General features: G+C 32.1%; 2 pseudogenes; one reads left to right on the plus strand and one right to left on the minus strand.

The window, feature by feature from the left end:
• Positions 1-3,087: 3,087 nt before the first annotated feature.
• Positions 3,088-4,678, plus strand: LOC113714476 (pentatricopeptide repeat-containing protein At1g28690, mitochondrial-like; annotated as a pseudogene).
• Positions 4,679-15,137: 10,459 nt separating this feature from the next.
• LOC113713892 (12-oxophytodienoate reductase 1-like) lies at positions 15,138-16,057 on the minus strand (annotated as a pseudogene).

A 16,057-nucleotide genomic window follows, 5' to 3' on the forward strand; every position in this document is an offset into this window, starting at 1 on the left:
AGCAGCCAGACTCTAATTTCTATCCACTTAGAGCTAATAAAAATCATCCTTAGGGTTTTCAACGTAAACCAATTCATACTCTTTAGAATTTGCAAAAATGGAAAAAATAGGTTGAGCAATAGGTAGCGTTTACTCTTCTGTTAGACCATGCAACCATAGCTTACATATACATGCATATATATCAAATTATTTGCACACAATTCACATGCATAATTATTGAAAATATATTATTCGTAAAACAGTCAATAATAATGAGTGACACAGCAACTTGTAAACATCCTATACATAGTCGTATATGAAAGCCATATAGTTATAAATCATTTCATATCAACTCATAACAAGTACATGCAATGACTAACTTCTGAGTACTCAACTTAGAAATTAAACTCTTTTTAAGTGAGCGACCAATAGGTTTCATGACTACCGATTGATCTTATTATATACATAGGTCAATCGGATGGACTCTATATCGAATTACTATGACAGTTAATCACCCAGGCTCTATACTAAACTACTTTGATCTTGTCAATCGGCTGGACTCTATACCGAACTACCATGACAATCAATCGGCCAGACTCTATACTAAACTACTTTGATCTTGTCAATCGGCTGAACTCTACACAAGGTTACCATAACTATTAAATAGGACTATAGCCCCTACCATCTATTCCATGACTATTTTGACCTTTACTTGATATAAATTCATTTCACACGTCACATACATAATTCTTTGATTTTACAAAGATACCACGCATTTCGTACATGATAATATATCCAAATACTTCAAAAAATGCACATGGTCCATCTTTATATGGTAAAAATAGAACTTGCATAACTCCCCAAGTAAATCATTTAATCAAGTAAATTCCCAATTGACACTTCAAAATAGAATTAGTAATAAAAAATTCACTTTAAACTTTTAAAATCATAGAAGGGTAAGTACCAACTACCTTTGACTGACTGCTCGGTGAAATAGACTTAGGCTGCTTAGACTTGTTCTGTACCTATATCAAGTGCATGGACATTCTAATCAGTTGATATTCCATGTAATTTTGGGATTCAAAAGTACTTCATTAGTAAATTCATAAAAGCTAAAAGTCTATGGTGGGCTTTCTGAATCAGACAAATTAACTAATTTTTTTTTTAACCTTCTCTAATTTATAAGGACTGTATCTAAGTGTGTATTTTTTAGAAGATTTGTAACAACCAATTTTGGGGGGGGGGGGGGGGGGGGGGGTTTGAACATTACTAATCTAGAAGGTATCATGAAATGTGGGAAAGTTTTGGTTCGATTTAGGCTGTCCGCTATGACCCATTTATCCCAAAAAAAAAAAGACCAATCATATATAATTAGTAAACAAATCCAGCAATGACAAGTGCAAGAATTAACATCCAACAATAGTTCATCGAGTTTTCAGAGCTTCCCTACTTTGGATTTCACTTAAATTTAAAAATCTGCCTTTGAATTAAAAGTATTTAAATTACATAAATACATATACATACATATATATATATATATATATATAATTTAAACACTTGAATTTACCATAAAAAGGATATAAAAAGTTTACAATTATCAATATTAATTTACCATATAATATATGCTTTAATACAAAATATATGGACCAACCCCAACACATATAAATGTAGATGCTAATATAATATAATAAAGGGCAAAAGTATCATATAATATATTCTAGTAAAAACCCCAACACATATAACGTTAATGACAATAGTATAGGTAGCCCTAACCCTACAATGGTCCAATACAAAACTTGCATATTTTCTTCATGAAAATAACGTATGCATATTTCTTTCAGAGCATCCATACCTCAAGCGAGTTCAATAGAAAAAGTTAGCATACAACACAAGTACATCATTTGCCATTCTTTGAAAAGATGGAAGAAGACAAATTAGCAAAAAAAGATACAAAACAAAGATTTTAATTGATATGCAAAAGTTAAAAATACAATTCCAAATACCCCTAATTGACAAATGTATTAATAGCTCCCGCGGGGTAGGTTGGCCGGTCATATAGTTCTTTTTTAAGGCATTGACCAGTGCTCTAGTCCCGTGGCTACCGGGCTCAGAGTGCGTTGGGGCGCCCTCTCCCGAGCTGCAGCCGGATTAGTCGGGTTGAAAACCCGAATACCCCTTGTGTCGTAAAAAAAAGACAAATGTATTAATAGGCCAAAAAATGAGGCCTCAATCCTGCAATTTCTTAAAAAGATGTCAAAATGTGCAAAAGTCAAACACCTGATCCCATCAACGACTAACTACCCACCAACAGAAAATAACTACCTTTTGAACCCGTTAACTTCCTCTAGTGCATAGTTATAAAACCCGATCCGGTCCGGTGGTTGAACCGATCAATCCGATGAATCCACTATTGGACCGGGCAAGGTCTCTAATTAGATCGGTTAAGCACTGGAACCGTTGACTGGTCAATGACTCAGTAATTCAATCGGATTAAACCAAAAATCTGATCGATTTTGTGGAGAAACCGGTTTTGAGGAAAAAATTTCACCAAGTTTTTTGCTGAAATTTGAATCTATAACCTTAGGTCAAGGTTGATGACATGCTCACCCCACTGACCATTTTGCCACATGTTAGTTAAATACTATTCTTACACTATATGAACGTTTTATCAATTTTATCTTTATTTTTTTTATATCTTCGAAACAAATTTATTTGGAATCTTTTAATACAAACTTATGACCCCCAAATTCTATAAATTATAAAATAGATTTCAAAAATAACATATTACTTAATTTATTTTAAAGACAAATATTGTTTTTAATAATTTTTTGCACTTAAAATTCGTAAATAACCTAGATAATTACACTAAATATAGATAAAATTTTACACTTGAAGTTTGGTGGATTACTAATTAAATTTATGTTTTGTTGATTCTTATATGAATTAATTATTCTATAGCAAATCAAATTAAATGAGCATTTGTTATGACATTATTTATTATAATTTATATCATATATCCTCTATCAAAAATTATAAGATATAATATTTAAATATATTTAGTGATCCATTGGTTCAACCACTCACCCACTAGTTGAACCAGTGATCCGTTGATCCATCTCCTTCGCCGGTCTCCTTTCCGGACCGAGTTTAATAACTATACTCCAGTGTCTCATCGGCCCTCCAATATTACATCAACCCAGACCACCCTTCTCATGGACAAAAGATTCATTCCCACATTATATCAAAACTAGGTTCAAGCCCAATCTTAATATCTGCATCAAGATCCTCATGCTTCACCTCAAATCTTCTTGCTTGGCATACGCGCAGAAAATGTTTGATGAATTGCCTCATCCAACTCTTAGTTCCTATGACTATATGCTAGCAGGTTACATAAAACATGGGTTCGCTGAGAAATCCTTGATTAGTTTAGAAAATTGACCTTTTCAGGTGAAAAGGCTGACGGTTTTACATTTTCGATGATATTGAAGGGATCTAGTTTTCAAAGTGTAATCTCGCTGTCAAAGGTGATGATGATGCCCACAATTTCAACCTTTGCAAGCATTATTGGAGCTTGTTCTGTAATATCATCATTTGAAGTTGGTCATCAGGTTCAAGGGCAACTTAAGAAGACTGAATTGTTCATGGATATAAAAATGGGGAGTGCTCTTCTTGGTATGTATTCAAAATGTGGAGGAACAGAAGACGCAAGAAGAATTTTTGATCATATGCCTGAAAGGAATGTGTTTACGTGGACTTCCATGATTGATGGTTATGGTAAAAATGGTGCTTCAACTGAAGCACTTCAGCTCTTCAATAGGACGCTATTAGATCCCTTAGTCAAGCCTAACTATGTTACCTTTCTCAGTGCTGTTACTGCTTGTGCACATGCCGGACTAGTTGCAAAAGGATGGGAGATCTTTTACTGCTTGGAGAGAGACTGTTTCATCAAACCAAGGATGGAGCACTATGCGTGCATATGGTTGATCACTTAGGCCGTGCAGGAAATCTTAATCAGGCATTGGAATTGACTGTGAAAATGCCTTGAAAGCCTACTTCTGATGTTTGGGCTGCTCTTCTGAGTTCTTCTAGGCTGCATGCAGATATAGATATAGCTAATTTAGCTGCCAATGAACTAATCAGGTTAAATGCTGAGAGTCATCCTGGGGCATATGTTGCTTTATCAAATACCTTGGCAGAGGCTGGGAGATGGAACAATGCAAGTGAAATTAGGGAGTTTATGAAGACGAGGCATATCTAGGGGCACTGGCTTTAGTTGGTTTCAGACTGATACCAGTTTACAAGTTTTCCATGCTGGATAATAGACGTAAATGAAGGCTGTCATGAATCTCTATTTCTGGACCAATTGGATAGCAAGGAATGCAATCAAGGAAGAATGTTAGAAAAGTTTCAGCCATGGGCCTGCTTAGTTTTGATTCATTACCTAGGCTAACAGTTGGAGAATCCAAAGAACTTGGTTTATGGGCTTCGCTGCTATGTGATTGTTGTTAGGAACAATACTCGGTCCTCCCTCCTAAGAATGCAGCTTGGTTATGGAAAAGTGTCACAAGTGCAAAAAAGTTGCTGGAACATGGCCTCAGGAATAGAGTTGGGGAGGGCAGAACAGGCTATTTGGCAACATAAATAGATTCGAGGTAATGATAGATTGTAAAGTGACAATCAGGATGCCGCAGAACTAGCTTTTGACCACAGCCGGTTAGTTGATTGTGAATTTTAACTGGAATATACAGCTTGTTAAGCAGTCTTTCAACAATGAAGATGCTCAATACATGCTCAGCATGCCAATAAGTCTTAACTAGGAAAGCAGACAGGATATACTGAAAGCATGACTCATGTGGCCAGTAGACAGTCTAGTCAGATTACAATGAAGCAAAAAATGTGGAAAAAAAGAAATGAATGATGGAATCAGTTTGAGGGAAAATGTAGTATAGTTAATCAGAGTTCAAGAATATGGGAGATGCTGTGGAACTTAAATGCAAAACACAAAATCAAGCACTTAGTAAGGAAATGTTTTGACAAAGCACTTCCGGTGAATGAGCTCATATTCAAGAGGTAACAGACGTAAACGCTGTCGAGAAGGGTAGGAAGCTGTAGAGCATATGCTTTTCTTTTGCAAACATGGCGATTTGATTTGGACAGCTGCACCAATTCAGTGGGACGGGCTCAGACGTGTACAAAGGGACTTTTAGCAATGGAGGAACAAGCTGAAGGAGTAAATTAAAATCTTTTCTGCTACTGACCAACGAATAACAATAGTGAACTTCCACCAGCATTTTCCACAATTTTCCTCCTTGTAATCATTCAGGTCAGGCGGTAAATCTTCTCTACTGCCTCTTAAGGCAAAAACTATTGATAAATTTTGTAATTCAAGGACCACATTACATCAATGAATATCAATTTGGACTTGGATACATCCATAGGATCATTAATCAATGTGACAAATACCAAGCTTTCTCCTTCTTAACTGCAAAAAATCAGTTGAATTCCCCTTCCAAACACACTATTTGCATTCATGGAATTCTTTTTTATTTTATATGATTTGACAATTCTTAATTGTGCGCACATTAAACCCCATTGCGATAACAAAACCTTATATTTTCAGATTGATTTGTTCTTGCCAAAGATGAAAAAAAATGAATTTTTTGTCATGTCACGATAGTAGAATCCAATAGATAAAATAAATAAATATAAATTTTTGTCTAAAATTTTATTTTTACTTCAAAATTTTCTAAAAGTACAATTTGCCTCAAAATTTATTTCGAACATGATGTTAATCTTAGTTTGAAAATTGATTGTAATTTCATAGTAATTTTATTTTAAAAGTTTGACTATTTAAGTTTTATCGTGAAATCTATTAGTTTTACTTTCATTATAGCTATAAAGAGTTAAAGTATAGGTCTCCAAACTATAGAAAACTAAAGTGTCAATATATGTCACGCCATATGGTCAGTGACGAAGCCGGGATTTTTTCCCAACAAAATTATCTTCATATATCATATTCAAAATAATTTTCATTTATTTAAATATATGACATATAAAAACATCAAATATTAACTTTAATTATAAATGTATGTCTATTCATAAATATGCAGCATAGTCATAACGAAAATTAAGATAAAAAAATAACCTTTGATTAAACATCCTATAACATCATAAACTACCCAAGTTGCACATTATGAGACGATGCTCTAATTATCTTCTTACGTTTCCGGAAAAAAAAAAAAAAAGAGAAGATGCACTAATATGTCACCTGTGCAATATATATATATATATATATATATATATATATATATATATATATATATATATATATATATTATATGTGCAATACAAATATAACTATTTTCAATTAAAAAAATAAAAGTTATGTTAACATACCTTGAAATTTCGACATCTTTTCTTAAAACTAAATTGAGTTTTACGTTCTTTCATAGAACTAAATTCATCCATGATTAAATCAGTACTAAATTTTTCAACAACTTCATTTTCTACATACATAGTTAGGCAATCATTTAAGAAATTATCTTCCATCTTGTTTCGGAGTTTAGTCTAATTGATTTTCATAATTGAAAATACCCATTCTCTAGTTGCAGTTAATATAGGAAAAGTGAGAAAAAGTCTAGTCATTTGGCAAAGCTGTGCATTTGTATATGGGCTAATAAAGTAAATATTTTTATTTTGGCCCATTGATAATTGTGAATTGGATCTCTTTATTATAATATATTAAATTGGGTAGATTTACTATGGATCATCAAATTATATGTTTAATTTTTTGAAAGTTAAATAATTAGCACAATAAAAATAAATAACTTATTTTGATGAAAAAAGTAATCCAAATGTGGTTAATTCATATATATATATATATATATGTGTGTGTGTGTGTGTGTGTGTTCGCATGCGCGCGTGTGCGTGTGTGTATATATATAAACTCTCATAATATAAACTAAAATTGTGAAAAATTAGAAGGGCCAACTTTGTTTTACACATAAATTTACATACTATGAGTTCAAATTTTCAAAACTTAAGGGGCCATAGCTCCCCTCAGCCATGCCTTGGCTCCATCATTGCATATGGTGGTTTTTTTTTTTTTTTAACCCTAATTTTTTTTTACTACTTTTGCCTTTTACATACTAAATTGGTTTTTTTATTTTGCTTTTCCGTAGAAGACACCTAAATGTATATATATAGAAAAGGAACCAAAGTTTGAACATGTCGTATTTGACTTAGCTCCGCTGTAGCACTTTATCAACTTGGCAATACTATATTCCGGGTTCGACTCCCGGCAGCGGAATCAGTAACCCTTTTTTTCCACCCAGTTTTTGCTTTGCAAAAGTGTTTCAGTGTTGATTTTTTATTTTTTTTTGAATTTTGGAAGTGTTCAGGCATTTCTTTTTGTTTCGTTGTCCCGGCTGTTCACAAGAAAGCTCAGCAATTAAATTATTACAGATTTGTTAGTGCAGCAGATGATAACGAAAATTGAAAGCTCAACGTTGAAAAATTATTATTCTTTTTTCATATGCAATGGATATGTTCATTTTGAACAAAAGAAACAATGCTTTTCTCAAATGGAAGAATTGAATTACCTCATGTACAATATAAACAAAAACAGTATTTACTTTTCCAAATCAAATTCACTATAATCAAAACAACAAATAAATTCCTCATGTACAATACAAACTAAAACAATGTCTACTTTTCCAACTCAAATTCACTATAATCAGTCAACCTATGATTAGTTATGAACCAATCTTTAATTTTTGCATGTTATAATTACATTGAACTATTTATAACCGCCCAATTTTTTTTTTCTTTTTGGCCGCGATTCTTTCACTATGTTGGAATTGTGTAATCAACCAGTGTTGAAATCACCACCCTATAATTATTTAAAGGTTATTTGTAATTTATCTCCCTAAGGGTATCCTGATTCTCACTTTAGTCCCCCAACATTTATTTTGTATCACTTAACCCCCTAAGAGATAAAAATACCCCTCTATGATGCAAATTTTTTTCTTTTTTTTTCTATCTTTTATTACAAATTATTTTTCTTTTTTCAAAAATTTATTTATAATAAAATAATAAAATTATCTAACAAAAAATTTTGATGTCCATTCCCTAATTTACAAAACTGAAAAAACATTTTTACAAATAAATTTCATCTATTTTCCAATTCAAGAAATGAAGAAAAAAATTTTATTCTATTTCCTTATAATTACACTATTCATAATCAATTATCCATTTTTACAATCACATGTCCATATGTCAGTACTGGACATTCTTTGGTTGTTTTCATATAATGAATTTTTGCTTATTATGATCTTTTTTTTAATTTTTTTTTAAAAATAGTGTATGTCCTAATATATACTTATCTTATGTGAAACTTGCCACCATCAATTAGAGTGATCAAAATCAAATCGCAAGTTAAAAAGTTCAATGACTAAAGGAAGTAGAAAATTTCAAAATAAGTACTTAACATAATAAAGAAGTATTTTTTTTCCCTTAGGGGGTTAAGCGACAAAAAATAAAGGTTAGGGGATAAAGTGAAAATCAGGGTATACTTTAGAATGGATAAATTATCATTAACCCTTATTTAATATTAAAATACCAAAAAAATATGGACAACTCTACAATCCGGATTCAACTCCCAGCAGCGGAACAAATTTTATTATTGGCCCATCTTCTCTTCTTCACATAGTTATAAAATCCGGCCCAGCCCTGTGATCCAACTGATCAATCCAGTGAACCCGCCAGTAGACCGGGCCGAGTCTCTAATTAGATCGGTTAAGCACTGGAAATCGGATTAAACCGGATTAAATCGAGTCTCTAATTCAATGGTTCATCCGGATTAAACCGGAAACCCAACCGATTTTACGGAGAAATCGGTTTTGAGGAAAAGATTTTACAAGTTTTTCACTAGATTCGAACCTATGTCCTTAGGTCAAGATTTATGACAAGCTCACCACCAGACCATTTTGCCACGTGTTAGTTAACTACCATTCTTATACTATATGAACGTTTTATCAATTTTATCTTTATTCCTTTTTTATTTCTCCAAAACAAATTTATTTGGACTCTTTTAATACAAACTTATGACCCCCAAATTCTATAAATTATAAAATAGATTTCAAAAATAACATATTATATAATTTATTTTAAAGACAAATATTATTTTTAATAATTTTTTTGCACTTAAAATTCGTAAGTAACCTAGATAATTACACTAAACATAGATAAAATTTTGCACTTGAAGCTTGGTGGATCACTAATTAATTTATATTTTGCTGATTCTTATATGAATTAATTATTCTACAGCAAATTAAATTAAATGAGCATTTGTTATGACATTATTTATTAAAATTTATATCATATATCCTATATAAAAAATTATAAGATATAATATTTAAATATATTTAGTGACCCACTGGTTCAACCACTCATCCACTGGATGAACTAGTAACCCGTTGACCCACTACCTTCGCCGGTCTCCTTTCCGGGCAGGGTTTAATAACTATGCTTCTTCGAAGTGTTAATCCGTTGATTGCTAAGTTTTATCCACTTTTGCCACAAACCACTAATTGTCTTCTATAAATATATAGGGAAATGAAGACCAACAAGTCATAGCTTGTACATGGTGTAGATCCGCTGTAGCACTGAATTAAAAGGAAGTATTGCAATCCGGGTTCGACTCCCGGCAGCGGAATATTTTTTCTCTTTTGTTTTGGAAGTATTTCAATTTATCTTCTTGTTTCGTTGCTCAGCATTGAAATATTAGAGATTTTCTGCCCCTCAAAGAGTAAAGTGCAGTAGACAATGATGAAGTCTCAGCGTTGCAAAATTAACTTTTTTGTAAAGCAATCAAAATCCGTTCTAATTGAACCAAAGCGCTAATGCTTTCATTCACTTTCTATTGCACTACCCAAATTAAGTAATTGCTCCCCAAGATTTATAGTACTAAGTCTTAAATTGAAAATAAATAACCTAATGTACATTATAAACCAATACGGTTTCTTGGATAAAGAAATTACTTGATTACACAGTTGTTCAATCTAGAGCCAAATTAGAATCCTAAGGAGAAAGGTCACAGATTCAAGTTTCAAGAATACTGGAGTTATTAACCTAATTATTACTAATCTCTTTGGAAATACTTGCCCTTTTAGGATACGGTCACCTTTGGCTTTTGCTTTAGGTGTCTGATTTTTAGGTTTTATTAAGTTTTTTGGGTCTCATTTGATTTCCTTGATTGGGAATGTCCAAAGGAAAGAAATTCCACGCCAAGGAAAATTTTCTCATCAAGTTCCACGTTTTCGAATTGTTGCAAATTTGTGCAAGATATATGCATATATGGACTTGTTATTTGACTCAAAGGGATTATTCTAAAAAAAAAAAGAAAAATAAAATTCAAAGAGATTACTTGAATTTTGTCAATAAAAATATTAAAGAAAAAGAGAGTGAGAGAGATAATTAGGGTTTCATAAAATGGAGCTTACAAATTTAGCATGCAATTAGCAATATGAAATTATTTAGGGGTTTACAACACAGTTTTGCCAGATATTAACCATACATAATACAGAATATCAAAAGCCATTTTCAGAAAATTGCAGGTAAAGTTAATGCTGATGAATCTTCTCCCTTTCACCTTCTCTTTTACAAAAGTCAGAAACCCTAAGAAACAGAAAGATCTAATATCATCGATCACTTGAATAATAAGCATATCATGTTATAGGTTTCTAATTAATCTGTCAACCTACAATTAACCTTGTTAACCCATGGATTGACACGACAAAACTACTTTGATGCGTGGAATGGAATGATTCCAGATTAAGATAGGCCTAATGTTTGAAACATAGTACCAGCAGTAGTGAAAAGAGTGCATTAATACAAGAAGTAGAATAGTAAGTAATAATTATACTACTATTTCATAATCAAGTTTTGTATTAGCGTTTTTTATTTTTTGGCATTTGTAGTTTAGATCTTTCGCATGTAAGAATTTGCTAAGAATATATTCTGCAATAATTTGTGATATATGGATTCTAAGAAAAAGAACTAAAATGTATATATTGGGCCTAGAGAATTTTTAAATAACTCAATGTATACAAACTTAGTATGTCAATACCTAAACAAAATTTATTATACTTCAATTTGTGCTGCTTTTGTTCTTTCAGATTATGTTGCTGCGTCGAAGTTTAAGTTTGTAACAAATTTGTATTAAAGTGTAGTTTCCAATTTCCAATTTGTATTAAAGTGTAGTATAAGATTTTTAGGGGAGTTGATGACTATACACAATGACAGTGATATCGCCTATGGAACATTGGAACCATTAGAACTAAAGTAGACAGGTGGAATTTTAATTGTTTTTTCATTCTCTTAAGATTTTAATATGTAATAGATATCTATTTCGTTTAGTTTGTTAGTTTGGTTGGATTTGGAGGTGGTCGTTCCTCATTTTCTGAAGTTACTGGATTTTACATGTTTAGATTTCCAAAGTTGGTTTTATTTGGTGAGTATGATATATAGGAAATGTGTAGGAAAAAGAAATATACCAAAGTTTATGTACTTTGTATGGTGATTAATGTCATAAATATTTTATGACGTTATGATGATATCATCACATTCTTAGATCAGTCTAACTTTGGTCAAACTCATTAACCCTAGCCCTCAAATTCGATTGAATCACTATCCAATTTGAATTTCAAAACACAAGCCTCATTTGATTTCTTTTTTTGGGAATCTCCAAAGGAAAGAAATTCCCTACCAAAGAAATTTTTCTCGTGAATTTCTACATTTTCAAATTGTTGCATATTTGTACAAGATACAGACTTGTTATTGATTTAGGATAATTTTGAATTTAGAAAACTTAAAGAGGTTACCTAAAAAGAAAGGAAATGCAAAAATATTAGTGGGATTTTGTCGATCACAAGATTTTGAGAGAGAGAGAGAGAGAGAGAGAGAGAGAGAGAGAGAGATAATTAGGACTTCAAAAACTAGAGCTAACAAATTTTGTGGGAAAGTAGCAATATGAAATTGTTCAGGGGTTACCAACATGAGAAATCTTTCAAAATGTTCATCACATTTTGCTAATGAATTTTTTCGTCATTCACTTTTAAAATAGTAATTTTATATCCCTTATAAAATAAAGTTAAAAAATTTGGTTACAACCTAGATTTTTTACTATATTTTTTACTCTAATTCCATCACGTGACCCATATATAGTCATTTTTATCGAAGCAAAAAAGTTATATCCCATTTATAGTTAAACAAACGTCCGGCTCCATATTCATTTTTGTCCTTAAAATGTGAGATCTAACCTGAATCATATTCAATTTTTTTTTCTTAAAAATATAAGCTTTGAACTAGGGATGCTATCGAGTCAGATCGAGCTCGAACTCGGCTCATATATGATGCACTCAACTCTAGCTCGAACTCGTAGCTAGGAAGGGAGCTCGAGTTCGACTCGATAAGGCTCCTTATCGAGCTTGAGTACTAAGGCTCCTTATCGAGCTTGAGTACTCAAGCTCAAAAAACAGTTTCTGCAAGCTCAATCTGATTCCTGCTACTTCAGTTTCCAATTTCCAGAATCCAAGTTTCAGTTTTAGCAATGAATCAGTATGCTATGATGCCCCAACAGCTCCACCAAGAAGTTGATTGCTGAAGGCTGAAGCAAAATGGACTTGGAGTTGGTACTTGAGCTTAGCTACTTGAGTAGTTGAGCTTCGGCCTTCGAACTCGGATCGAACGAGGGAGAGAAGAAGATGGAAAATTAGAAATGAAATGAAGCTCATTTGTTTTGTTTAAGTTTATTCAAGGGGTTTTTTTTGCAAAATTACTTATTCATCCTTCAATAATTTTGTAAGTATACCTCTTAAGGTCGTACATGTAGTAACTCATATGCCTAATATAGTAATTTAATAATTATAATTTACTAGTTAAATAAATTGGCTATCGAGCTCAAACTACTCATCAAGCTTCGATCTTATCACATTCTTGCTTGAGCTTGACTCACCAGCTTAGTCAAGTAACTCAAGCTCGGTCAAGAGTCGAGCAACCGACTAAGCTACTTGCGAGTTCAAGTTAAGTTGCTCGATTTAGCTCCAACCCTAATCTAAATCAATTCATATTCGATTTTGTCACTAAAAAGATAAGATCTAATCTTTTTGCGCATAAAAAATGATTGCATGTAGGTCACGTAGTGATTTCAGATTAAAAAGATGTTAGAAACTGGTGTTGGAACTAAATTTTACTATCTTGAATTTGTAAGGGATATAAAGTTAACATTTTAAAAGTAAAGGACCAAAAAATTCAATTAGTAATATATGAGGGATATTTTGAACAATTTTCGTACTAACATAGTTTTCCCCAAATTATTATCTATTGCGCGAGAAAAAAGAATGGGGAAATGGGGTATAGACGTGAAAAGTCAAAGAGATTTGCATTTGATAAAATTGAAATTTGAAACTAAAATATGAAATCTAAAATTTAAAGTCTGAATCTATTAAATTATTGAATTGTTAAGTATTAAATCTAATACATTTGAATGTATATCTCATTAAGTGATAAGTAAATAGTTTATCACTTACTTTTGGTAGCAAATTTTGTCAATACCATTCAATTAATTCAAATGTTTCGTTTTTAGTTATCAAACATGTTTGAACATGTTAAGATTTGAATATTTTAGATTTAAGTACTGAATTGATTTATTAAATAGGGTTAGTTTTATATAATTAATTGAAATTGTTATATCAACAAATGACTCAGGGTAATTAAAGTTCAAAAACTGGTCAATTAAATTATTGAATTATTAATTAGTAAGTCTGATACATTTGAGTGTATATTACATTAAGTGATAAGTAAATAGTTTATCACTTATTTTTATAAGCAAGTTTTGCTTAGAAAATTCAATGCTACTTAATTAATTTAGATATTCAATTTTTGGTATTAAACGCATCTAAACATATTAAGATCTGAATCTATTAAATTTACGTGTTAAATTAGATTATCAAATAGGGTCTAAGATCCATTGTGGCACCTAATTGGTTTAAGCGATTACATCCGGGTTTGCCTCCCGGCAAGCAAATTACACCTGATTTGTTGAGATATTTTTATAAATTTACCCTTTTTTTATGCTCAAAATTAAACCAAGTCAGTCGAGTTCAACTTCAGTCTTGCAGCATGTTGAAGCCCTAATAGAAAAATAATAATAATATCAAGTTTCAATAGTACTTGCAATAGCCTATAAGCTTTTAATTTGCAAGTACTAATTATTTAGTGCTTAAGCAATATACTTTTCAAGATTTATTTTGTTTCTGGTTAAATCATGAATTTGCAAAAATACTAAACAGAGAAAGGAAAAACAGTATCCAAAAATTGTATAGATTTTCAGAACAAATTTCGCTTCCGCGGTAAAGCATATAGCTTTGATTTTCAAAACCATTTAAGGTAGATTTCTTGCATGCCACACGTCCAGGAATTCCAGTTTTTTAATACTTGAAATGTGACCATATCCTAAATTTTATATGTATGACAAAAAAGAACAGAAAATTGAAAACCTAAAGCTCTGATTCTTGTACTAATTATGAGATAAATGGTTTATTCTTCTGCTGATATGCTGTTGCTAATTGCAATAGTTGTTTTCTGAAATCCTCAAGCTGCAAAACTCAGTCAAAGTGCAACCTGAATTTTCCCATGTGTACAAATATTTGAGATCTTGTTTGATAACCCAATTCAACACTTAAATTTAATAGATTTAGATTTTAACATAGTCAAACTATTTGATAACCAAAAATTGAACATCGGAATTAATTAAGCGGCACTGAATTTCCTAGACAAACTTGCTCCCAAAATTAAGTGATAAGCTATTCACTTATCACTGAATATGATATACACTAGATTTAATACATAATAATTCAATAACTTAATGGATTCAAATTTCAGATTTCAGACTTCAGTTTTATCAAATGCATACATATTGCTGGAATAAACAGTCAAAAATGACCATAAAGATCATTGATCTGTTTAGCTTAGCTATTCGAAAGTATATGTAAATTTGCAGTGTTGATTGTTAAATCCTTAATCATCACATTTAATACCAGGCGGATGCTGAGCCATTTCATGCCATGCCCTTTTCTAACTACCTCTGCAATACAATGTCCAACAAAATTCACATCCTTTTCAACAGTAGTCCAGCCAATACAATAAGATGTAAGTCATGCATTTGTTTCAAGAAATGGATAGTCAGTATAACCCACAACTGGATCAGGTATATAGAATGTAGCTCGATTATACTTGTTCAGGGGAGCATTTAACTCAAATCTCTTGGGTAAATCAGGATTGGCTAAGAATATACGCCCCATATGCAATAAGATCAGCACGATTTTCTACCACGGCTTTGTTTCCATCTTCCCTTTCATAACCACCAGCAGCAATGAAAGTACCTTTGAATGCCTTTCTCATTGGCAGAAGACTATCGGCACACTCAAATTTTTCTCCAACTTTTATCATCCTTGGCTCAACCATGTGCAAGTACAGAATTCCATATTTATTCAAGGCTTCAGCCATATGCAGAGCTAGCGCTTTCGGATTTGAATCGCTTGCTCCATTGTAATTCGCAAAGGACGAAAGTCTTATACCAACTCTATCGGCTCCTATTGCATCTGACACGGCTTCAACTATTTCCAAAGCAAATCTGCAGCGGCTCTCCAAAGATCCTCCATATTCATCTGTTCTGTCATTGACTCGGTCCTTCAAAAACTGGTCGATTAGATAACCATGAGCTCCATGGATTTCAACCCCATCAAATCCTGCAGAATAGACTTAAGCTGGATAGGGCAAAACATGATCTTCTGATAACTTTAAGGTTGTTCTCTCATCTTCTTTGCAACATTGGTAGAATGAATGATTTAGCCATTTAGGACATAAATTGTAATCTTAACTAAAGAAATGCAGATAAGGCACTTGCAAATCAGAAGATTATTTTGTAGAAGTTTCCAGTATGTTACTAGCTCAAATTTATCCTACTTGCTGAAAATTAAGTTAAAGTTCCCAATGAACAAGTCTTTTTTGTTCTCAT

This window comes from Coffea arabica, chromosome 10c (assembly GCF_036785885.1).
Source record: "Coffea arabica cultivar ET-39 chromosome 10c, Coffea Arabica ET-39 HiFi, whole genome shotgun sequence".
NCBI classification, from domain to species: Eukaryota; Viridiplantae; Streptophyta; class Magnoliopsida; order Gentianales; family Rubiaceae; genus Coffea; species Coffea arabica.